Genomic DNA, 23,804 nt, shown 5'->3' with positions numbered 1-23,804 from the left:
GCAGCGAGCAGGGACTCCTGGCTGGTTGTGCTAGTGTGAAGGCCCAGAGAGAGGATGTGGTACGTGGTCACTGATGTGCTGGAGAGGGGACGTCAGCTGTGAGGGATTTGAGAGTTCCTTCCCATTGGTTCTGAGTAATTGGCCATATCCTACGTCTAAAATCACATTTTCAGCAGACACTGTAGGCATGTGTTCTGTGAGGTCAGGAGTGTTGCTATGGGAACAGTGACTTGCATCTTCTTACTGAGCTATTCACATTGTTAGTTCCAGCCCCAGACTTCTGCCTTTTGCGTGTTGAGTCCCTAGTTGGGCAAAAGGGAGGTAGCGCACGCAGGCTGTACTGGGAGATACAAACTAATGTCACTCTCCTACACTTCTCCAGCCTCCTCAACGTCAGTGCTTCTCCAGATGTGAGGGACTGGGGAAGCCGAGGGAGCTTAATAGACGTGATAAATTAATCAAGTTATACTGGCATATCAGAGAGGTGGTGCACACTGATGGTTCACAAGCATGGATTGTTGTGTTGAGACTGAGGCCCAGAACTGGGATTCATATTCCCTAGATCTGCTTCTCTCCTCATTTCATCTAGTTATTCTCAGATCATGGGGGTGGAGGATGAACGCGAATATCAGAGTTGCCTGGAGGGGATTTAGACAGTCTGTATAGCCCCCTTCCACCCAAGATTATGATCTGTACCCCAGAGTGGGGCAGGGGTGCCTCTTCTCCCTTAAGGTGTGTGGGCAGATGAAAGATTGTGCACGCTTACCTGGTCCATGGCTTGACCTCAGCTGCTGCCTGTGCACGGAACACTGATGACTCTTGCAGTAGTAAGGCTAGGCTAGACTGGGCTGCAGTAACAAACACGCCCTGAAATCTCAGTGCCTTCATATATATTTGTTTCTTTCCCAAGAAAATTTCACTCTGGGTGTAGCCACTCTCTAGGGCAACTTCCTTTCAAGCAACAACCCAGGGATTCAGACTACTTCCATCCTATAGCCATGCCCCCTGGAACACAGGCTTGCAAAGGGAGAGTGGATAGGGCGGTGCAGTGGCTTTCACTGTTACTGTTTAGAAGTAACGCCCATCACCTCTGCTCATGGTCCATCAGCCAGGTACTAGTCATACGGCCACCCAACTGCAAGGAGCCAGGAGAACAGGGTGTGGGTGAGCACTGGTAATGTTCTTACCACCATGTCCACTGGATACCTGTTTTAAACAGTCTCAGTTAGCACTGGCCCTGGAAATCCCCATCTGAATACCCATAGGTACAGCAAAATCAACAGGTAACCCAGAACTGACTGTCTTCCTTTCCCCAGATTTGCCGTTTCTTATCCTGGCAAATGATAGGTTGCCTGAGCCAGAAGCAAGGGACTCATCTTAGATTCCCTTCCTTCCTCCTTCCCCCTTAGATTGTCACAAAGTCTCACCAGTTCTCCCTTATACCCCGACCTCTACTTTTAGATATTAAATGATTTTATTTGTTTGGCAGTAGGCAAAATTATATGTACAATTTTCTTTTTTTCTCTTCCAGTTTTATTGAGATATAATTGACACACAACCCTGTATAAGTTTAAGGTGTGCAGCATGATGATTTAACTTACATGCATCATGAAATGCCTCATACATACGTCTTGATGGCTTCTGCCCCCTGTTCCTGTCCACAGGGCTGGGGCTCAGTCAGTGCGTACTGCATGACCATCCGGCTGTAAAAAATCTGAAATACTTACATTCTGGTTGGTAAATCATCATCCCCCGCCCAGTGCCCAGCGACACTGGCCTGCGGACCTCCAGGATCCTACTCCAGTGCTCCAGGCGGCTTCCTTTTCCGTCGGTCAGCTTTGCCTTGTGCTCTGTCAACCTGAGGCCCCTCCTGTTCCCTGTGAGGTCTTGCCACTTGTCCTCTAAGAAGGTGGGTTGAGCCTTACCTCCTGGCTGTCTTTCTCTGACCTTCCTCCCCAGCAGAATTTGCTGTCCACCTCTGTGACCCTTGGGGCCCAGCCCTGCTGGCTCTGAGGAATGACTGTTTTATAGTCGCCTCCACCAGACACTGAGCTTCTTAAGTGGGTAGCTCCCTCCCAAGTGAGTCTGGTTCTGGGAACATCTTGTGTTTCCTCTTTTTCAAAACAGCAGTTGTTGAATGTGTCAAGTGCTGTGCTCGGTGCTAACATTATAAATCCTCATGGAACCTACAGCCTCTCTGGAGAGGCCGACCCTAAATAAGTAAACAATTAAATGTGTAATTGCAAATGGTACAAAAGTCCTAAGAGGATGAAGAATGGGGTGCCTAGAGCAAGAGGGTCCAGGCAAGTCCTTGGACTGGGTCCATGGGGGTTCTCAGTCCAGGATCCTTCTTCTCAGCCCCTCATAGGTGAAAGGCTTATCCTTTTTTGAAGGGCTGGGGACTTGAGACAGAAATGGGGTAGGGAGAATGAGCTTTTCCTGACTGCCAGTGGCAAGGCTGTTTCCTGGCTGCTCTGAGACTTGGTGTTTTAAAGCATTTTTTTAAAAAGTAATTTATTTTATTTATTTTTGGCTGTGTTGGGTCTTTGTTGCTGCACACGGGCTTTCTGTAGTTGCGGTGAGCGGGGGCTACTCTTCGTTGCGGTGCGCAGGCTTCTCTTGTTGCGGAGCATGGGCTCTAGGCGCACGGGCTTCAGTAGTTGTGGCACGTGGGCTCAGTAGTTGTGGCTTGCGGGCTTCAAGAGCGCAGGCTCAGTAGCTGTGGCTCACGGGCTTAGTTGTTCCGCGGCACGTGGGATCTTCCCAGACCAGGGATTGAACCCGTGTCCCCTGCATTGGCAGGCAGATTGTTAACAACTGCACCACCAGGGAAGCCCTGAGACTTGGTTTTTAAGAAGCTGACGGATGGGATCATCCACAGTCTGCATTTAAAAAAAAAAGATCACCAGAGCAGCATCCATGTGACTTGGGTCCTCTTTGTGCCATGGGTTTCCTGTCTTTCTGCCAAGCTAGGTGACTCTGCCCCCTGCAAAGTGAGAAAGCCAAAGGCTGTGTCAACAGCATTCCTGCTGACACAGGTTCTGTGATCTACTCGCCACCTGTGGAAGACACCCCGGGAGTGACACCTGGTTCCTTTCCTTCAGGGAAGGGTGATCGTGGCCTCTGATAGGCAATAAGAATGGCTCTGTGGCGGGAGCTGGTGCCCCCCGTGGATGGCAAGCAGGTGCTGAGTGGGGAGGGGCAGTTCCTGCATCCTTTAAAATATGATTCCCTTTAGCCTGAGTTATTTGACTGCTGTAGCAGGGACGGTGGGGGAAGGTAATTGGGAGAAATAGGAAGCTGACTGTATATTTGAAAACCAGACAGGAAAATGAAAGAGCTTTGAAATGATGCTTTTAATCATTGAGAAAATAGGATCCAGTTAATACAGTACAGTTTCATGCCAGTTTTTAGGCGCATATTGAGGGCGCCCTGGGAGCTGTTCTTCTGCCAGGTCTCATGAAACTCAGAATGTTGTTTGGCGTCAGGAGCCGCCTAGGTCGGCTGCCTCCGTGGTGTGTGTGCTGTGATGGTGGTCGTAGGGTTAGAACCCGCAGGGGTCTGAGGGACCACCTAGGCCTAGCCCCTTGTTCTGCAGATGAGCAAGTGGACTCAGGGGCCACAGCGAGGCAGACCATGTGTGACTGGCACCCTGTGAGAGACGCCGGCTTCCTAGCCTCACCAGGAAACCACAGGGTCTTATCTGTGCTGTCAGGACTACCGCCCGTGGCTCACAGGGTATGTCTAGCTCCCTGGAACCTCTGGAGGCCCCTCTTCCTTCCTTCCACCAGTGGGCCCCATGGAGGGCAGGGCAGTGGGTGGCTCGGGCAGCTCTGGTCCTGTTCTTGCAGTTTCCCTATCTCCAGAGTCAGCCCGGAAGGGCACAGGGAGGTTTGATCAGGTGAGAAGCAGTTGAGTTCAGCCTAACTGGAGAGAGCCCCCACTTTTTACTTCCCTTTGGAATGCTCCCTTTGGAGCCCAGCCCTTTGTGGTCACAAGTAGCTGTGCGTGGCCCTGCCTCCTAGCTGGCCGTGCCATGCTGCGCTGTGCCAGGGCTCCCCACTGGGCAGCTTGAGAGAAGAGAAGTGTTTCTGTCAAGGGACTTGTGCGGTTTCTTGCTGCCCAGAGGGGAGTTTGGGGTATGCAGCCCTGGGTATAGGGACCTCAGCTTTGCTCCCCACCATCCTGGGTGGGCTCCAGTTGGCCAGTCCGAGAAAAGCTCGAGCTCACATGTCCACAGCAGCACACCATTCTGAGCCATGGCTTTCAAGTAGAGCCTCTGCTTCAAAGCAGAGACCTCTTGTCTTGCCTACTGCAGCTGCCTTTTAACTGTCCCTCTCCCCAGCCTGGATTGGGAGAGCCATGCAGTCTGCAGGCCTGATCCTGTCAGTCTTATGATCAGTAACTTCCCTGGTTCCCTGCCGAGATGTGGCACTGAAATCCTCCGTAACGTGCCCCCAGACTGCCTTTCCAGCCTCATCTCTCCCTGCGCCCCTCACATATCCTTTACTCCAGCCAAACTGGCTTGCTTTCTGCTCTCTCCAGAAGTCTTCCAGGCTCTCATGTCTCTGCCTTTGCTTTTCTGTAATGCCATTTCCCACACAGACAGACTCTGGTTCATATGTGTCTTTCAAAGCCTATTATGGACTGGATTGTATCCTCCCGAAATTCCTATGTTGAAGCTTAGCTTCCGGGGTGCTGGTATTTGGAGATGGGGCCTTTGGGATTTATTAGGGTTAAATGAGGTCCTAAGGGTGGGGCTGTGGCCCGGCGGGATTGCTGTCCTTAACAAAGAGGCAGCAGCAGCACAGCACTGTCTCTGCGTGAGCACAGATGGAAGGCCGTGTGAGGACGCAGCGGGAAGGGGGCATCTGCAAGCTGGGACGAGAGCTCTCGTCAGAAACCGAATTTGCCGGCACCTTGATCATGGACTCCAGCCTCCAGAACTGAGAGAAAATCAGTGCGGTTTAAGCCACCCAGATTGTGGCATTTTGTTACGGCAGCTGGAGCAGGCTAAGACGAGGCCCCGCTGAATGCCATCTCTTCTCCTCACTGTCCCCTCACTGTCCCCGCAGCACTGCCCCTCCCTTCCTGAGCACTTATCACAGGCTTCCTGAGATGATTATTTTTGTTAGTTAATTTCCATCACTAGCCTATCAGCAGTTTGAGGGCAGGGACCTCGTTTTGCTTATCCTAATCAGAGTGCCAGGTATTATAGGTTTATTCAACTAATAATTGAATGAATTAAGTACACAGATACTCACCCCCTACTCCTTGCCAGTTGGCTGTTAGGCTGCGGAGAGTCCTTTTATGGCTGCTTTTCAGTTATTTCTGCTCTTGGTGATCACTTAACCTGATCTCTCCCAGGTATTAACATGTGGAAGGGGTAAAGGACCCACGGTGTTATTTTTCCACCCTCATTATGCCTTGGTTTGCTTGAATGTGCAGCTTTCCCCAGCTCAGTTGGTGAGAGGAAAGGAATTGTTTTGGTAATAGCACAGAAGAGAGCCGAGGCCAGGACCAGACCCAGCCCATAATGACAAGGAAAGAGAGAGCACACGTGCCCCTAAGTCTTCCTGGTATTGTCTGCTTCTAGGAATAGCCTCCAAGCCTCCGTCTTTGGACCCCAGCCTCCCAAAGGTTATGTGATGGAGAGAAGTGGCTCCCTAAGTGGGTGGTGGTGGGGGGAATTACATCTATCAAGCTGAGAGGCTAGGAGCACAGCCCAGACAGCCAGGGTGCCAAGGGGCACATCCAATTAGGCACCAGGGCAGCTGGGCGGAGACGGAGGCACAGAGAGGTGCCGAGTCTACGGAGCAGGGGCGTTGCCAAATCAGGCTGCTCCCCTGCCCTGTGGGTCTGATGCCTGCCTTGCTTTCTAGCCACGACTTTCATACCTCTCTCTCCTTTTTTCACTCAGATGCGCTAAAGATGTTCCCTGATTTTTCACTAGTGGCTCCCTTTGCCTTTGCTTCCCCCAGGTCTTTGCATTTCTGTTTCCCCATCTTGCAGGTCTCAGCTCAAGTGCTGCTTGTTCCAAGGACCCTGTCTGTTTCCCCAACTTTTGTAGCCCTTCACAGTGCCGTGTTGCCCCCGTCAGTTTCTCTTCTCCACAGCACCTACTGCTGTCTGAAGTCATCCTGTGCAGACAGAGAGTGACACAGAAGGAGAGCCCTTGCCTGTCGCTTCCCTGATATATCTGCAGTGGTGAGAACAGTGCCTGGCATACAGTTGGGGGTAGTAAATATTTGTTGAACGATCGAAAGAATGCAGAGTTGTTCGTCACGAACAGGGAGGCATCCGGTGTCTTACAACTCTGTGCCGTGCGCGCCGGCCGCGTGTGCTGCTGGTGGGATGGTCCCTCGGAGGGGCTGGCATGGCGCTTCTTCTGGGCGGGAATGCAGGGCCGTGCTCATGCCCGTCAGTGCCTAGCGATCAGCTTCCTGGGGCAACATTTTTCCTCCTGAGTGCTTGATTTATTTCTAGCAGTATCGAGTTTCCATTTTTATTACAGCATCTGAAGCCTCTCATTAGATGCAGAAGGAAAATTTGGTGCGGTTCCAGATTTTTCTTTCGAAAAGGAGAAAACTCTATCCTTGAATAGAAACTCATAGCTCGGCCTGAGCTAGAAGTGTTTTGGTCAGTCAGGAAGACCCTGAAGTTGTAGAAACCTTGTTTATATTCAAGGAATTAAAGTTACCAAGCATCACGACTGTACTTCAGATATAAGTGAAAGTGGAAGTATTTTTAAAAGAAAATAAGACTCGTCCTGGCTTCCACAGAAAAGACACATTCTTTTTTCTTTTGGTACGTGTTCGTTGTTTCTGTGACCACACAGTCACGCCTGGCTTTATAATTGAAATCGTTTGGGAATAGTTTTAAGATTGTTCAACTCTTCCATCACCGGCAGTTACCAAACTCTGTACCTGGATGTTTATCACCAAGGACTCTAATGATGTCACAATGAACTGTTATATGAATTGCACAGAGGCAACTTCATCTCCTAATGTTGGACCGGAATATTCGTAAGGCAGATTTGCCCTGACCTAGCATTCCAGGAGCCAGACCATAAACACTAACCTGTGGGACTCCACCCGCCTGGGTAGAGGAGAGAAGGGGCAGGCCATGGCCTCCCCGCTTAATCAGAGCAGTGTAGGTTTAGAGAGCAGGCAAGAGACCAATCACCCGACACCCTCCTGCCAAGAAAAGGTTAAAATGTCATATGTTTCCATAGGAATGCTGAAGTTTTTCCTTCATGCAGGCATTCAGGAAATGAAACCACAAGAAAGGCCAAGTTGAATTTCTTAATCCACCCCAAACAATGAAATCTGAAGTGTGGGTTTATGGTTGGAAAGTGACTGAGTAAAAATAGCACTGACTGACTCAACAAATCAGCCTCCTCAGGCTTCCAGAGCCGCTAATGCATGCGGACTCTGCCCACAGATGCCCGTGCTTGGCTGGTCAGAGCCTGCCCTCCTTTGGGAAGGCGGGCCGGCAGGAGAATTCAGTCCCACTTTTGTCATCTCCTGCCTGGGTTCCCTGCTCTCTCCATACTCAATTGCAGAAGTTTCCAGTCCAGGCTCAGCAGCGTCCTTTGGCAGACGTGATTCGGAGGGAGGCCCCCTGGCTGCTTGGGTGTTGGGTTTAGAGGGTCTCTACATCTGGGGCAGTGACAGCTCTATTGCCTTCAGCCATCATTGTCCACGTGAGGTTTACACAGTCACTCACCTGGCAGGAGGGGGATTGCTCTGCCTCAGGCTACCTTCCTTGCCGCAGAGGGTTGACTGAACTTTCCCATTTGCGATCTTGCGTCCTCATGTATCTCTAAGGCTGATCTTTCTTTTGGGGATTCCTCTAGGCCTGGAGCTCTGAGAATGCAACTTGGCCTCTGAGAGACTCATCCCAATAGACTTGAGGGTCTTTCTATGCTGCTCAGATACCCAAAGCACCTGCCATTTGCCTTGAACTTCCAAGATTTACTTGGCAAGAGGAGATGGGGAAAATATAGCACAAATACAATTAGATAAATAACAGGAAAAAGAAACCAGTTGAGAGTAACTCCCAGCTTATTGTTTGCTTTTTCTTTAAAAAATGCATTTGGAAACCCAGAAAACCACCTTGTGGTGAACTAGGAGGAAGGCAGAAGTTTCTAGATGGACTTGCCTTAGGAAAAAGATTATAAAAATGGGTAACTGGCCACCTTGAGAAGAATCTTAAAGAAACTTGAGGTCATGGCAAAATGCCTTAAATCTGATCGACTTTGCCAGAAAATGGGTATTTTCTGTGAGGTAGTTAATTAATCCCTTTAGAAATGTTTTTAATTTAAAAGCAATACATGTCCTTTTTGAAAAGATGGACAAGTATTTTAAAAATACACATTTTCTTCTAGTTGCATATGTGTGTGAATATATATACACACGCACATAAATATATAATACATTAGTGTATATTTGACATACTGATAACCTTATAATTACAATATTATATGTTTTAATTTATTTATTTTTGTCATTACAAAAATACATACATATATATGGTAGGATATTTAGAATAGCATAAAGAAGAAATTTAAAATAATCTGTAATTCCACTATGGGGTGAGGGAATGTGATAGCTGGTCCCCAAAGACAACCTCCTAAGGAGCCACGCCTCCCAGCATTCACACCTGTGTGCAGTCTCCTCTCCTGGAATTTGGGTAGGCTCTGTAGCTTGTTTTTGGTGGATAAGACCCAGTGGACGTGATGCAGCCTGACTTCTAAGCTCTGTGCAGTTTCAGCCTGGGTCTCTTGGAACACTTGTTCTTGGCAAGCTCCCTTTTGGAATCCAGCTGCCCTGCTGGGAGAAGCCAAGACCCCAGGGGGAGCCCACATGAAAGTGCTCTGGTTGACAGCCCCAGCTGGGCTCTTTGCCAACAGCCAGCATCAACCGCAAGCAAAATGTGTGATGTGGCCATCCAGCCTGGCTGAGTCTTTGGAAGACTGTAGCCTTGGCCACCATCTCCCGGTGTCCATATGGGAGACCCCAGCTGAGGACAGCCCAGCTGAGCCTAGCTGACCCACAGAACTATAGGGGATAATCGTACACTGTTTTAAACCACTAAGTTTTGGGGTGGTTTGTTACGCAGCTACAGCTAACTGGCACAGGGTGTGGGACAGTTTCAAAGTAAACACGCTTAAAGGGAGTATTATGTGGCCAAAGAGCTCAGACTCTAGGGCCAGAAAGGCCTGAAGTGCATTCCTGCTCTGTCACTCTCTAGCTGTGTGACCTTAGGCAAGTTATTTCCATTTGTTAAATGGAAATTGGGAGATTTAAAAGTATTCCAGCGTCTGGCACTTAGTAGGTACTAAGTAAGTGTTAGTTTCCATATGGTCATGTTGAATAGTCATGGAGAATGGTGATAAGGAAACATTGGAAACAGCAGTGGCAGCAGCCGAGAATACATAATGAAAATGCTACTATATTTGGATATTTTGCGGCTGTGAACAATGTCATTCATTTCTGAACCTCCTCCACACTTAACATAGTACTGGGCACACAGTACTATGGCTTGCTTGGCTTGGCATGGCTAAGGTCAACACAGTGAGGAGTATCTTCTGTGCCTAATATATCTGTGCTATTCTGAGGACAAGCAGCTGGGCTATGAGTTAGGGGGAAAAGGCCACCTCTATTCAGAGTCACAAGGATGCAGGGCTGTGAGGGGTTGGGAGAGCATCTGCTCCAGTGCCCTTGTCTTTACAGTCTGGGAGAACTGATGTTCAGAGAAGAAGTGGCTCATCCAAGGCCAGACACAGTGGCAGAGTCAGGCCTGTGAGCCAGGGCTGTAACCTAGTACCCTGCCTACTCACACTTGCCCAGAGCTCCTAAATCCACATTTCATTAAATAAGGCAGAGCACATTTCATTACTTGTTTTAAAAAAACAGGGGATCAAAATTAACATCACCAATAATGGGACAAATTGATATGTTGTGCCTCCTGATAAGATGGAGTGAGAAGAACCCAGCATCACTTCTGTGCTGTTCCTGACAAAGATGCATAACCTGAGTCTAATCAGAAGGAAACGTTAGCAAACCCAAATTTAGGGAGATTTTACTAAATCATTGGCCTGTGCTCCTCAAATTGTCCCAGGTCCCAGAAGACAAGGGAAGACTGAGAAACTATTTCATATTGAAGATACATGACAACCATATGCCATCCTGGACCATAAATTTTGTTTTTGTTTTTGGACAATTGACAAATTTGGAATGGGACTGTAGATTAAGCGGTAGTGATGTATTAATGTTAATTTCCTGGGTTTGACGGTTGTACTGTTATGACGAGAGTGTCCTTGTTTGGTAGGAAGAACCTACTAAAATATTTAGAGGTTAAATTTTGTTTTTCTTTTTTTTGCTTTCATCTGCAATGATGTCAATTTGGCATTATATTTTATGCCTTTAATTTAAAAATTAAAACAAATAATTTTATTTAATTAAAAACCAGAAACTAAATTAATTAAATGAAATTAAAATTAAAACAAGTGAATGAATCAATCAGTGCTTAAGTACAATTTGGTAGAATCTTTTCAATTGTTGCGTCTGTTTTGGGAACAAGTTATAAAAAGGATTTCGAATGAAAATTGGTATCTGGACTCCCAGCATAGGGGCCAGTCTTCTGACTGCTCCACATTCTTGGGTAATTCTTCTTAGATTCATAGCAGGAGGGGCTCCTCTTAACCTTGGTAAACAGGGATGAAAGCAATGAAACATAGACTGTATTTTGGATGGGAGAAAACTATAAAATGGGGACAATAAACCCTACTTGTAAGGATTAAATTAGGTAAAATATGTAAAAATGACCTAGCCCAGTACCTTGTTCCCAGGCATATGGGAACCTCATCATTTTATAGATGATGATAGATAGTTCATTTTTTTTCTTATTGAAGTATGTATGGTTGATTTACAGTTTTATGTTAGTTTCTGGTATATAGCAAAGTGATTGAGTTATATGTATGTGTGTGTATATATATGTGTGTGTGTATTCTTTTTCATATTCTTTTCCATTATGGTTTATTACAGGATATTAAATACAGTTCCCTGTGCTATACAATAGGTCCTAGTTGGTTATCTATTTTATATACAGTAGTGTGTATCTGTTAATCCCAAACATCTAATTTATCTCTCCCTCCCCCCTTACCCTTTGGTAACCATAGGTGTGTTTTCTATGTCGGTGAGTCTCTTTCTGTTTTGGAAGTAAGTTCATTTGTATCATATTTTAGATTCCACATATAAGTGATATCATATAATATTTGTTTTTCTCTTTCTGATTTACTTCACTTAGTATGATAATCTCTAGGTCTGTCCATGTTGCTGCAAATGGCATTATTTCATTCTTTTTTATGGCTGAGTAATATGCCATTGTATATATATACCACATCTTTATCCATTCATCTGTTGATGGACATTTAGGTTGTTTCCATGTCTTGGCTATTGTAAATAGTGCTGCTATGAACATTTGGGTGCATGTATCTTTTCGAATTAGAGTTTTCTCCAGATATATGCTCAGGAATGGGATTGCTGGATCATATGGCAACTCTATTTTCGTTTTTTAAGGCACTTCCATACTGTTCTCCGTAGTGGCTGCACAAATTTATATTCCCACCAAGAGTGTAGGAATGTAAATTTTTCCTTTGCTTTTCTCCCTCTGCAGCATTTGTTATTTGTAGACTTTCTGATGATGGGCATTCTGACTGGTGTGAGGTGGTACCTCACTGTAGTTTTGATTTGCATTTCTCTGATAATTAGTAATGTTGAACATCGTTTCATGTATCTTTTGGCCATCTGTATGTCTTCTTTGGAGAAATGTCTATTTAGGTCTTCTGCCCATTTTTTTTATTGGGTTGTGTGGTTTTTTGTTATTGAATTGTATGAGCTATTTGCATATTTTGGAAATTAAACCCTTGTCAGTAGCATCATTTGCAAATATTTTCTCCCAGTCTGTGGGTTGTCTATTCATTTTGCTATGGTTTCCATCTTTCTTTTTGTAAGGTAGCATAAAAGTCAAAATAATGTAACATTTTCTCAGGAGGCCTGGCTCAGGAGGCAGGAAACCTGGAGAGCCATTTGACCATAGCCAAGTCAGTTTGCAAACCGTCACAGGCTTTCCACCTGAAAAGACTAAAACCTTTTAATGTTTTAGAAAGAAAACCAGATTTTTTTCCCTGCTTCAAAAGGTAAGGGGATGGGTAGATCTTCACCTGTCTCAGAGGGGTATTTCTGGGTTCATAAAGTGGAGAAACTGGTTTTTCTCCTTGCAAGTTGCCATAATGTGGATTTCTGGGCACAGGGAATGATGTGGGGCCTCTCTTTCCTCACCTCCTCCATGGTCCCAGGGAGAAGTCAGGTGTGTGCCCGAGGGCAGGCTTTTTCCCCTTGGGGAGAAGTTGGCTGTTCTCTGCCTGATCCACTTACCCTCCTGGTGTAAGCATCTCGGTGGTGCCCATCCCTCTCTTGCAGGTCCTCCCGCTGTATCAGCTAGAGAGGATGCTGAAGGAGACCCACAGCCTTGAGTCTGAGGGTGGTGGTGAGCTGTAAGCCCCATTGGAGAAGGATGAGTCTGCTGGGTGAAAGGGACTCAGGCAGTTCAGCCCCAGGAAAGAGGGACGGATCCATTGTTCACACCAGGAAGAACTGCTGCCAAAATCAGAAGCCTTTGTTTTTTGTGAAGTGAAAGAAGTGGGCAGGGTGCTGGGACCTTGAAAGCAAAACTGCCTGTGCTTGCTTAGGTGTTGTTGTCAGAGACCTGAAGGTCAGCATCCTGCTCTAGCACACAGCCGCGCAGCATGCAGGAAATGTGATTTCAGTGTCAGAATGGAACAAGGCGCCGGCCACACATGAGGTTCACCACTGGAAACAGTGTTGGGAGATGTCAACCATCCTTGTGGGGCGGGGCCCAGGTGAGGCATCCTTCTCACAGAACTCCGCGGGCATTACAGAGTTTTGGGGTGTGCTCCAGCTCGCTGGGGTCTGGGTTGGCTCTGGCTTGGCTCACCTTACTAGTGACCATGCCCAGATTTGAAGAGACAGGTTGGGGCACAGGGCAAGGAGCCAGGCAGGGAGGGAAGTGAGAGGCAGGCGATGAAGGACAGGCGTCCTTCACGATGGCATCCAGGACTGGCGGGTGCAGATCTCAGTAGGTAGGTAGGTAGGTAGGTGATGGTAGGCCATCACGGAACAGGTGAGGGCTGAGCAACGGTCTGGAAGGTGAGCAGACAGGAGTCCAGGCAGGAACACGCTAGTGGCTCCACTGCAGCAAGGGGACTGTGTGAACAAGGAAAAAGAGTCTGGACATGGGTCGGATGATGTGGACTTAGTTCCTGGGTTGCCGTTATTGACCATGTGACCTTAGCAAAACCTAATCTCTTTGGGCCTCTACTTCTTCATCTGCAGAGTGGGTGGAATGAATACTTGCTTGCTGTGGAACTACTGCTAGTTGCTGCTCTATTCTCTCCTTTTTCATTTTTAACTGAATCCCATTTATTAGGGAGCAGCATTATGCCCAGTAAAAGAATATATTCCACAGCTTCCCTTGCAGCTAGGTGTGACCATGTGACTAAATTTTGTCTGGTGTGATATAAGAAGAATGGTTAAGGACTTCCAGGAAGGTTGCCTAAAAGGTCTGCCTTATTGCAGGGGGCAAAGAAGAGGGAGGGCCTTTCCTCCTTCCTCCTTTCTGTTGCCTGGAATGCAGCCGGGTTGGCTGGAGCATCAGTAGCCATCTTGAACCATGAGGTGACCTTGAGGATGGAAACCAGACCTAGGATAGCAGAATGAAAAGGTAGAAGGAGCCTGGACCCTTGATAACTTCACAAAGCAGACATCCCATCCCTGGATGGCTTAGCTATGGTCTTATGTGTGTTTAAACCATTGTTACTTTAGGTCTTCTGCCATGTGCAGTTGGACCCAACCCACAGAGATGCACCTGCCCCCTAGGGTTGTTGTAAAGATTAAATGAGCCAAAGCATGGGAAAGAGTTTTGTGATCTGGGAATGCACTTTGAACATCGCTATGTGCTGTAAAATATAAGGAATCAGTCCTGTTATTGTCATTGTCATCTGAGTGAACCGAAGGGGGCGGTGGGGGGCTGCTGACCAGGCCCACGGACAGGAGCCTGTGTCAGGGCAGAGCTTGGGGATGAGGAGCTGCAAGGCAATGGGATAAAACCTTTGTTAGTTTCCCTAATTCTGAATGGAATCTGTGGGTCTGGGGTAGGTTCAAATGACACCGCAGAGGAAGAGAGTGGCTGGAAGATGGAAAGAGAGAGGGCAGATGGGATTAGAAGCAAGAGCCACATACTTCCAATAAAAAACCTCAGAATGAGGAATTTGCAAAGTCCAGCTTTGACCGTTTGGGCAGACCCATGGTAACTGCTGTATCGCCATTTCCAGAAAATACCTATTTATTCTGCCCAGAGAGGACTGCTTTCTACAGCTGCCGTCCCTAGGGGTCCGTGAAAACAGCCTGCTGGTGAGGAGCAGAGACCAGGCATAGACTCAGTGCTGGTGAACAAAGTCACACTGTGATCCTGCCCCCAACAGGAAGGAGAGTTTACATGTTTGGAGACAAGAAATAAAGTCTATAGCAGACATCAGAGAGCTGTAAGCTGTGGAGAGGCCAGCAGGGACCATGGAGATCCACACCATAGAAATGAAAGAAAGTGGGATATTCTGCTCTTCTGCTTTTCAAATCTAAAATTCAATTTCCCCTGCATATTGAACTTCATAAAGAAGTACATGAGCTGTAATTTCATATTGGCAATATAAGTGAAAGGATAATTGAGGCTGGGTGTTTTATGTGTTGTCTTCTTATATATGTTCCTAAAGTTTTTCAGCCAAGTTCAAAATAAATTCTGTCCTATCCTAAAGGATATGATTTATACCAAGTCACAGAAGGTGCTAAGGATGAGGGAGGAGACTCCCGTTGCACTGCTGCTGAAGCGAAAACCGTGTCTTTTCATAATACTTTGTTTTGTCCACAAAACAGGAGCTGATAGTTGTAAAAAATGTTACGGGCTGAACCATAGCTAACACTCCATGCTTAATTTTGAGAGGGGTGAGGAGGGCTAGAAGAAAGAATTTGCTTTGTAGTTAATACATAAAACTGACTCTGGTCATTAATTTCAACCTCTTGGCCCCAAAGCCTTTCACCAGAGCTGCTAACGGGTTGTATTAATCACTCTTGTGAACTCTGTTTCCTTTCCCTTCCCTTTCCCTTCCCCTCCTCCCCCAGGGGAGGGGCCGGCTGCTGATGTGGAAAGCATAGATTAGCCTGGGGGACTTCCTGGCTGCGCTGAGCCTGCAGACCCGAGCACTGCTGTATCCTGGCCATCCAGGGACCTGCAAGGCAGGGAAGCGCGGGGCTTCGGAGCAAGTATGGGGCTTCAGAACTTCCTTTTGACTTACTTTTGTGGCATGAAACCTCTTTTTCCTGAAACTTCTCCATTGGCCCTTGCTCAATGAAAGGGTACCCCAATAGTCTTCAAGTTCCTTGAGGGTGGGGGCCTTGAGGGAGGTGGCTGTGGGATGTGGGAAACCCCAACTCTGCCCATGGGAAACCCAGTCTCTGCCTGAGATGCTCTGCATCTGTCTGGTATTTTTGCTCTTGATGTGGAGATTTCTTGTTTTTAAAGATAATGGAATTTGAAAAGGGACTTCAGAGATGTCTGAAGGCTTTTCTCAGAAACCTGTATGAGGCAAATCTGTGCTTGCCCTCAACTCTGACACTTCCTTGCCAGGTTGTCCTAGGTGAGTCGTCAAAACTCTCTGAGCCTCAACTTCCTCATTTGAAGATAGGAGGTCCTAATACCCACCCAGCAGAGCAGAGTGGAGGTTCGTGAGCTGGGTCAGTAGTTGTAAAGCCCCAGCATGGGCCTGCAACAGACACCCTCTCCCTGCTCCGAGGGAGGGAGCGTTTGTTTAGCTGACCAGGCTGGAAGAGCCCCTTGGACGCTTGGCGTGTTCCACTGTGTTCCTTCGTGCCAGCTATTCCCATAGTTAGCCAGCTGTCCTGCAGCTGGGCCTTGCATGGGGAAGGGAATGGAGAAGGAGCTCTGAAGGACAGGGAAAAGCCCAGCTGGGAGGTGACCCAAGTTCCCTGTTGGATGTGAGAACCACCCCAGCCCATTCCACCCTCGGACCCCCTCGGGGACACAGCCTGTGTCTGTGCAATGCAATGGTGGGCCCTCCATCACACACAGCCTGAAACCCTCTAGCAGGAAATGCCGGGCTGGTGTGGCTGGTGTGGCACATCAGGACTGTCTCCTCCCCGGTCAGGAGCCTCTTACCTTTAGAGGAAGTCTCCACCCCTTTCAGGTGCCCTTTGGGTCCTGCAGGTCAGAGGTGCTGCTGAGCAGCAATTAACAAGGTCCAGTTAATGATAAAGCAGGTAGCAAATTGCTGCAATCTTGCCAAGCAGACAATGAGAAAGTGAGCTCCCTTTCTAAGCAGCTGCTTCCAGGTCCTCAGCCTCATGATGCCCCACATTGCGTGGAGTTGTCATAATTTCCCTTCCTCCCCAAGCCCCCTCCGGGTTAGTGGAAAGCTTGGGCTGATGTTCAGAGGTGAGGGCCCTCTAATGTGTTATAAATATTTATCTCTGGGAAGCTCTGATGCTCTTTCAAAAACTCAAAGGGAGAGAAGGTGCTTGCATGGTTCATCTGCCCCTGGAGAAGGCCCGTCTGCTGCCCCGGATGGGGGGCTCCGTGCTTACCTAAGTGAGTCTTACCTTCTCATCATTTCCTGACCGATTATGTTTTGTGTTGTTTTGTGTGTGTTAAGATGTGTCTGTTGTTTCTGGGGATAGGAGAAGGGAGGGGAGAGGAAAGGAGGTTTTTTAAAATCCTTTTGTTTGTTTGCGGGTATCCGTAATTACTCACTCCGGGTTGTAATTCCATCCATGGTCAGATGACATGCCTTGTGGCTGCTTTAATTGGAGGCTGATGATGAGCTATCTCAAGCCTGTTTCCATCGGGGAACGTTGACTTGGGAACCTCCCAGCTGGTTTTAAGGCCATGGACATTGCCTTCTGCAGTGCACTTGTGCAGAGGCATCAACCCTACAGCCCAGCCCGGCTGGTGCTCAGGGCCTCAGACACAGCAGCGGGGGTGGGCTTTCTGAACCCCAAGAACAATCACCCGGGCAGTTGGAACCTCCTCAGTGCCATCCAGGGTCAGGATGGTGATGATGGTAATGGGGATTTGAAGGTCTTGAAAACGCATTTTGAGCCAGCACTTGGGATCTTGTCTTTCCTTTTCCAACTTGTTAGAACCGAGTGGCACCATGTTGTTAGCCTGAAACTGGAGCATGAGAGGACGAGGCGAGCCGACCTCCTCTTGTGAAGACGGCACCACATTTTTTACTTTATCCCCTGGAGCTGAAGCTCAAGAGGAAGTATGTCTTAGACCAGAAAGCCCACCTAGGTCCTGAGCATCTTTTCCCAGTTTGAGTTGACATACTTCAGTGGATCCTATCTTGTGATCACACATTCACCAGTCCTGTGTGACCCCTGAACCACCTTCTATACCTTGTAGGCAGCAATTCTTCTGTTTCCTGAAATAGCCCACATCAGTTTTTCTGAGCTCTTGCCAAACTATTGTCCTCCATGGAAACCAGCGTTTAAAGCTCCAGCTGCTGAGCCATGAGGTGGGAATGCCGGAAGCTCTTCCAGGTTCCATCATTTACCAAGAGGCCTGGGCAACCAGCATCAGGGAGTTGAACTCACCTGAGGAGGATGACCAGCCACAAGTGTGTTCCTCAAACACCAGGTGCACACACAGGTCTCTTCCTAACACGTGAGCCAAGCTTCCTTCTACCTGAGAACGTGACCTAGGCACACACTGATACTTCAGTTTTTGTTTTTGTGATTTAAACACATATGTGAGAAGATGTTAAGTCTGAGGGGCTGGTCGGAATGCCCCTCACCCAACTGATTGAATGTAGCAGCAAACACGTTCCCGGGAATGCACAGGTCTGTCTAGAACAGAGGATGGTGGGCACGGGGCGGACAATGCTTGACTGCTGGTTGCTGTGGCTCTCACACAGGGCGCTGAGCTTGAGTCTCCATGGGTGGCTCTGAGATGCTAAGTCAGGTTCCTGCCTCCCTTTGAATTTAGCACAGCTCAAGGTGTGTTCTTAGAGGAATGTAAAGATTTGTTTGTTTTTTTTAACATCTCTGCCTGAAGTTAATGTGAGAATATGGAGAGCCATTTTCCCATTTCCAGAAGTTGACTACAAACGGTGTGGGTCATGGAAGTCTTTCTTTTCTTTGGCTACTACTTATTAATCTTCAGGTTTACATTTTCATGGGTAATTTGCGGATCCTCCATGAGCTAGTTGTGTTGGGTGCCTGGCAAGTCTTGTGCACAACCCTTTGGGCCATTACACAATATCTTCTGCTCCCTAGGAGTTCATGGTCCATGCTGGGAGTGGGTGGTGGCAGGGGGGCTAGTTAACATGAGACCATTGGCTAGGGAGTCAGAAGACCTGAGTTCTGGGATCAGCTTGGCCACTTAGCTGGACTGTGTAATCCCTGGCAAGTCCTTCTGCTTCTTTGGTCCTCAGTTTCCCCATCTGTAAATGGATATATTGGCCTCAGTTACTATCAGGTTCCCTTTTCAAATCCATTATCCTAGATTATCCTGTCCACTACCTTTTTTGCTTTCTTCTCATGGGATTCTGACACGGCGGACATTCAACCAGCCTGAGATGCAAGACGTTTTCTTTTGCGTCTTGTAGACTCCTCCTCCTCCTTTTGCTCAGACATTCTCCCCCATGCTTTATAGATCTCACGTCCTCTTTGCTTTGGGGGCAGTTAGCTCGTTCATTTATTCCTTACGTTTCAGTGGTCTTACTGCTGTCATTACAGCTGTCCTCCAACCAGCGTCTTCTCTGGGCCGTCACTGTGGCTGCTGCTTCCGCATATCAACCTTGTTTCATCCTCAAAGCAGTCTTTCAGCATTATGTATAAAATGCTCCGGATGTAGTTCCCACAGAGATGACTATATCAAGGACCAGAGGAACAGGGCCCTTTAAAAAAAATCTCATCCTAATGAATTCCAGCCTTCCTGGTAAGCATCTTCCTCTTTTCAGCAGCGACATTTACAACTTGGCATCTTATTTCACAATCACATAAAAGGATAACTGTCTGGACAGATGCCTGCATGTTAGTGCAGGTTGTGCTGGGAGCTGTCGGCCTCCCTGAACAGGAGGGAGTGTCCTCCTGCCTCAGCCTGAAAGTTGACAACTGGGTCAGTCCTTTGACATTGGTGTGAAGGGGGGTCACTTCATGCTGGAGCTGCTGCCTCTTTCCTTCCTAATCAGTTAACCTTGTGTGGTGAAGGCCCTCTTGAAAGAAGTCTTCCCAAGCTTAAGCAAATCCTTCCTGAAAGGTGCTTTACCAAGGAGGAGTTATAAAAAATATTAAAGCATCTCAAATTCCTGTGTCTTAGGGCTGCACGTGACCTTCCCAAGTTCACTCCCAGCCAGTCCCTAAAGGTCTGGGAAAGTGCTTAGATTTACTGAGGGGCGTATTAAGACACGGCCAGGCTCTGCCCAGATGCAGGAACTGGGTCTCCTCAAGAGAATCTGATGTCCTTGAGCTCGGCCCTCTGCCCAGGTCCTGTCCAGGCAGGCCAGGGAAGGAGGTGTTCCGGTTGCTTCAGGCAGATTAAGTAGGATTTAGATGATCTTGAAAGACCAGAGAGTACACATAGCACATGGTAAGCTTTCAAGGAAGAATGACAGACCGAATGGCCCCTCGATCAGGAATTTCTCTAATTATAGTGAAATTACCGCTTTTATATAGAGGACTTCCTCATAATCCTCATTAGGCCAGGCTGTCGCTCTGCTTTTTTTCTATCAAGGTCTTTGGCACTTCTCCGTGCTCCCAGGCCTCCTGTGTGGGTAGCACTGGAGCTAAAACTTACCTCCCAGGAGCTCCTCTCCCATCACAAGCAGAATCAGGGTCTGCTGGGAAGAGCATGCTGGGCTTTCAAGTCAAGCAGACCTGGGTTCAGATCCCAGCTCCGAGACTTGTTGGTTGTGGGACCTTGGGCTATTGTTTTTAACCTTTCTAAGCCTCTGGTTCTTCATTTAAACATGGGAATAACTTCACTTAACATGTCGGGTGGTTATGAGAAATAAAACTGTCGCCTGTGTAATAATACCGGACACTTAAAAACCCCTCGGAGAAAGGGTGCTTCTTATGTGGCGTTCGCTGATATTATTGGAAGTACTCCCAGGGCCATGAGGATGAGAGTTCCCTTTCTTTCATAGCCCTGACGGTGCCACAAAACTACCACCATACTTCCTTGAGGCCTCCCATCAACAGGTCAAACACCCTTTTGTCCTCTCGCCATCCCCACCCCTGGCGATGACGTGATTTCTCTGTTTGGGATGATGGTGCCATCCTGTCCCTGTCTCATGAGGGCTCTGCTCTACCTTGTGTAAGAGCTGCCTGAGACCCTGGACTTGGGAGCTCCGGACGCAGGAGATGGACTGAAAGAAAGGAGAGAAATGGCTGGAGGGGGGGGTGTGCGGTGGGGCCTCCCCATCATGACTTCTTGATAGCTGCAACTCGTGCCTGGACATTCTCTCCTGGGACACAGTGTTCTTCCCTAAGGTCACCATCAGGTTCCTTACCTCTGTTCCCCAGGGCCACCTCTGAGAGCAGCAGGTGCCCCGAGACTCCACCTTGTGGCCTGTCTCTCTTCTCCTTCCCGGTTTAGGGCAGCTTCTAGGAGGCAGCCGTGTCACCACATGGGCTTGCTGACCTCCGGGCTCCTGGGTCATCACCCTTCCTAGTTTCTAGGTAGTTGTGATCATTGTCTTTAGTGCAGGAGGGAAAGTGGCAGTTGTGCTCACATTTACGTGTGGGGTGGGCAGTGTGAAGGCAGGCAGGCCGCCGGGTCCGAGCTGGCCTGGGGCCCATTCTCATCTACCCCCTTCCCACAGGGGCCCAGGAGGCAGCCTGCTCCCCTCTGGCCTGGGCAGCTGGATTCTCACCTACTGGCACTTACTTTTTTTCAGAAAACTCATATGGGATGTCAATTACTGATTTGTTTCTTCATCATAAAGGAAAGTAGAACAGAGACAAATGAATCAGTTTTCTTGAATCATGAGCTGTGATGTCTTCAAAAACTAATCTAGAGAATGACTGTTGAATTCCACAAACGTTCCTGAGTATTTACTGAATGCCAGGCCCCGCACTATGAGTGGATGGAGGCCAAGATGCCAAAGATGGGGTCCCTGTCTTCAGGGGGCCTCCATGGGCAGTGGGTCCTGACGGCGCTGTGCTCTGCGGCTGGGCCGTTATGAAAGGGTGGTGGAGAGTTGAGGGGAGAGCCCGGCATTCTGGGTAGGTGGTGCTGTTAGCTCACTGCTCCTTGCCTGCCCAAGTCCCCTTCTTCCGTTCAGTCTTCCTCAACTGCCTCAAGCTCTAGTGAGTTCCCTACTCTCCAGACCCTGTGTTCCTGTGGCGCCTACAGCCTGGATGATGTTTCCCACCTGTTATCTCGTCTTCTCGGCGTCACAGCCTCACGAGGCACACTGTATCATCTGCACTAACAAATGAAAAAACTAAGGTCTAGAGAAGTGAAATAATTTCCCCAGGGTCACAGAATTAATCAGCAACAGAACTGGAATCTGCTCCCTTGTGGTCTGTTTCCCAGGCTAGGCCTTCTCTTAGTACTACTCTTTCTCCTGCATCACTTAACCCCGAGTGGCCCCTCTTCCACGTCACGTCAGCACTAGGTCCCCCCTTACTGTTTTCAGTCACCTGAGTGTCCCTCCCTGAGGGCAGGGCCCAGTCAGCTTGGTGTCTGGTCCCCTGCTGGCACCACCGGCCCAGGAGCTCAGACAGTCCTGTTGGATGAAGGATGGAGAATGAACTCAGCGCCTCTCTCCTCCCTTCTCGCCCCTGAGTCATCTGGGGGCAACGGAAGCAAACAGCTCTTAAGAGCCAGGTGATTGTGAGAGTCAGTCTGTCTAATTATAGCTCAGTTAGTCTTTCAGACAGTGGATTTAAAACATAACAGTAGGCCTGGCGCGGCCCGAAGGCCCGCAGTTTGGCCTGCCATGTTCCTCTCCGCGGTGCTCTGGGCCCGCACGGCTGGCTTCGCTGCCCAGTGGGGAAGACATATAAGGAATTTGCATAAGACAGCTGTGCAGAACGGAGCTGGAGGAGCCTTATTTGTGCACAGATATACTCCTGAGAATAACCCAGCTACTCCATTTGATTTCACACCGGAAAACTATAAGAGGATAGAGGCCATTGTAAAAAACTACCCAGAAGGGCATAAAGCAGCAGCTGTGCTTCCAGGCCAGGATTTAGCCCGAAGACAGAATGGATGCCTGCCTATCTCTGCTATGAACAAGGTTGCAGAAGTTTTACAAGTACCTCCATTGAGAGTATATGAAGTAGCAACTTTTTATACATTGTATAACCAAAAGCCAGTTGGAAAATATGTTCAAGTCTGCACTACTACGCCTTGCGTGCTTTGTAACTCCGAGAGCATACTGGAGGCCATTCAGAAGAAGCTTGGAATAAAAGTTGGAGAGACTACACCAGACAAACTTTTCACTCTTACAGAAGTGCAATGTTCAGGGGCCTGTGTAAACACACCAATGGTTCAAATAAATGACAACTACTTTGAGGATCTGACACCTAAGGATATTGAAAAAATTATTGATGAACTCAAGGCTGGCAAAATCCCAAAACCTGGGCCAAGGAGTGGACGCTTCTCGTGTGAGCCAGCTGGAGGTCTTACCTCTTTGACTGAACCACCTAAAGGACCTGGCTTTGGTGTGCAAGCAGGCCTTTAATTTATATTCAACTGTAAATATGTCACTGGAGAAATAAAATATGAATCTCCTATCTATCTACATAGACTTTTTATATTATTTGTTCATTTCCATCTGTGTACACCTTGCTTGTAACCTAGCAACTTGCAGCTGTAAGTGCCATGTCAGAACTTCAGAGCACCATTTTAGTCTTCTGCTATCTTTGGCTAACTATGAACACATTATTCCATAAGCTAGTTAACAGTTATTTCAGTATTACCCATTTTCAACTGCCCCTTCACTTTTATCATTAATATTAAGTTATTGTGAAGTAAAAATTCTGTCAAATTTAAAATACGTTTTGCTCTCCCATCTTTAGCCATAGCCAAGTCTTAAGTTAATATGATCTTTCTATAAACCTTATTTGTCAGTATTCTCTTTAAACATTTTTATATTTACAGCACAGAATTGTTACTGTAATTTCAACTGGTAAGTGACATATCAAGCAGACTGTAGGTGTAATGAGGATAGGGTAGTTGTCTCTAGAAGTACTATTTATCATTTTTAAAGAAGGAAGGTACAAAACAAAACCTGACCCTGCAAGTATACAAAAACTAATTGGGGGAAGAAACTGGAAGTGTAACTTGAGTTGGAAAGTTCGGTGGATATGGGAAATATACTCCTCAGCTGAATGCATATTACAACTTAGAAGAAAGAATAAAACCCTTTGTGTACAATATCCAGTTCAAGAAACTAGATATGAGTTTTGCAAGCTGGAATAAAAAAATTAATAGCCAGCTTTAATTCAGGGATAGATCTAAACTAATCCAGTTGTTTCAGGATTTCTCAAAGTCACTGTTTGGCCTTGATCTTATGACAGACTAGTAACTATGATGCTTATAAATATGATTATTTTTAAGACTGTCTTTAAAAACTAGTTTTTGAGAAACGAAATTGAGTTATTTGTACTGAGGTGGATGGATCTAGAGTCTGTCAT

The 23,804-nt window shown here is 47.5% G+C and overlaps 1 protein-coding gene and 1 pseudogene across 2 annotated transcripts in view; both read left to right on the top strand.

Moving 5' to 3' along the window:
* The window catches only part of XXYLT1 (xyloside xylosyltransferase 1), a 186,323-nt gene that overhangs the window by 86,944 nt on the left and 75,575 nt on the right, over positions 1-23,804 (top strand). The gene's annotated exons all lie outside the window — the stretch shown is intronic.
* Positions 21,894-22,909, top strand: LOC309659206 (NADH dehydrogenase [ubiquinone] flavoprotein 2, mitochondrial pseudogene; annotated as a pseudogene). The gene has a single exon. The product of its transcript is annotated as an NADH dehydrogenase [ubiquinone] flavoprotein 2, mitochondrial pseudogene (transcript).

The sequence above is a fragment of the Balaenoptera physalus genome (assembly GCF_965194825.1).
Source record: "Balaenoptera physalus genome assembly, chromosome: 4".
Lineage (NCBI taxonomy): Eukaryota > Metazoa > Chordata > Mammalia > Artiodactyla > Balaenopteridae > Balaenoptera > Balaenoptera physalus.
This window is presented reverse-complemented; position numbering and strand designations above follow the sequence as displayed.